The sequence below is a fragment of the Elephantulus edwardii genome, unplaced genomic scaffold (genome assembly GCF_000299155.1).
Source record: "Elephantulus edwardii isolate Elephantulus edwardi_28Jun2011 unplaced genomic scaffold, EleEdw1.0 scaffold00065, whole genome shotgun sequence".
Classification (NCBI taxonomy): domain Eukaryota; kingdom Metazoa; phylum Chordata; class Mammalia; order Macroscelidea; family Macroscelididae; genus Elephantulus; species Elephantulus edwardii.
Genome location: NW_006399815.1, coordinates 35,743 through 37,670, shown reverse-complemented (window position 1 = coordinate 37,670; position 1,928 = coordinate 35,743). Strand labels below are relative to the sequence as shown.

Below are 1,928 nucleotides of genomic sequence, written 5' to 3'. Positions count from 1 at the left end.
CTTTCCAAGACAAATCTGTTTGTTTTCCTAGTAGTCCATGGTATTCTCAATACTCTTCTCCAGCACCACAGCTCAAAGGCGTCAATTCTCCTTCTATCCTCCGTAGTCATTGTCCAACTCTCTGATGCATAACAAGTGATTACGAAGGCCATAGCCTGTATCAGACGCACCTTAGTCTCCAGAGAGACACCATTGCTCTTCAGTCTCTCCTCAACATAGTGAAAAGTAAATGTGCAAAACCAAGAACCAATATCACTCTCAATGGGAAAAGACTAAAAGCATTCTCCTTCCAAACAGGGACAAGATAGGGATGCCCGCTGTAACCACTCTTATTCAATATTGTATTGAAAGCACTTGCTAAGGCAATATGACAAGAAAAAGAAATAAAAGGCATTCATATCAGCAAAGAGGTGATTAAATTGTCACTACATAGCACTGGTCACTACATAGCATTTGCTGTACAGAGGTAACTCATGGTTGCTGTGATGCTGAACACTGTGACACTGATGCATCAAATGTGATAATGGTGACCCATGATGGACAGTGTTTGGTGGAGCTCTCCAACTAAAACAAGCTTGGAAGCAGGAGTGGCATCCACTTCCAAAATAGCTTGCCTCCAGAAACTCTTTAAACTTGGAGAAATGATGAAAGTTATACAATTGTTCAGGTCTTCCATTCAGAGGGCTGCAATGAGTCGTCTATGACTCAACGGCACTTAACGACAAAAAGAATATATGCCAATGATATGATTATGTACACAGAAAACCCCATTGACTAAAAAAAAATAAATTGTTAGAGCTAGTGGACCAACTTAGTAGAGTTGCAGGATATAAGATCAATATCTAAGTCAGTGAGATTCCTCTACAGTAACGAAGAAAACCAAGAAAGCAATATCATTTATAATAGCCAACCACAAACTTAGGAATAAACCTAACTAGAGACACAAAAGACCTTTACAAAGAAAACTATAAAACAATAAAAGACCTAAGTAAATGGATTTTTTGTGAAGAAACGAAGACTGAGCGGTTGCGGCCGCGTTGCCGACCTCGAGCAATAGTCGGCTTCTTCGTATAGAATACGGGAGTAGGAGGTTCATTGTCGAATCTCTTCTCCTTTTTTCCCCTTCTGTGAGATTTTTTTTATCTTCAGCTACATTTTTTAGCTGTGTGAAGAACTTTATCAGCGAAGATGGCCAGAAATGTTACCAACAAGACAGATCCCCACTCCATGAACTCCCGTGTATTTATTGGAAACTTGAACACTCTTGTGGTGAAGAAATCTGATGTAGAGGCAATCTTCTCGAAGTATGGCAAAATCGTGGGCTGCTCTGTTCATAAAGGCTTTGCCTTTGTTCAGTATGTTAATGAGAGAAATGCCCGGGCTGCTGTAGCAGGAGAGGATGGCAGAATGATTGCTGGCCAGGTTTTAGATATTAATCTGGCTGCAGAGCCAAAAGTGAACCGAGGAAAAGCAGGTGTGAAACGATCTGCGGCGGAGATGTACGGCTCCTCTTTTGATTTGGACTATGACTTTCAACGTGATTATTATGACAGGGTGTACAGCTACCCAGCACTGTTCCTCCTCCTCCTCCTATTGCTCGGGCTGTTGCGCCCTCAAAACGCCAGCGTGTATCAGGAAACACTTCACGAAGGGGCAAGAGTGGCTTCAATTATAAGAGTGGACAGCGAGGATCTTCATCAAAATCATCGAAGTTGAAAGGAGATGACCTTCAAACCATTAAGAAGGAATTGACCCAGATAAAACAAAAAGTAGATTCTCTGCTGGAAAGCCTGGAAAAAATTGAAACAGAACAGAGTAAACAAGGAGTAGAGATGAAGAATGATAAGTCAATGCTGTATTAAAAAACAAGGAACTCATGCAATATTACTCGAAATGGTTGACTCTGGAGAACATTATGCTGAGTGAAA

General features: G+C 41.1%; 1 pseudogene across 1 annotated transcript; it reads left to right on the top strand.

The window, feature by feature from the left end:
- The first annotated feature begins 1,161 nt into the window (after positions 1-1,161).
- LOC102877125 lies at positions 1,162-1,862 on the top strand (annotated as a pseudogene). The gene has a single exon (XR_438903.1). The product of XR_438903.1 is annotated as a heterogeneous nuclear ribonucleoprotein C-like (transcript).
- Positions 1,863-1,928: the final 66 nt, after the last annotated feature.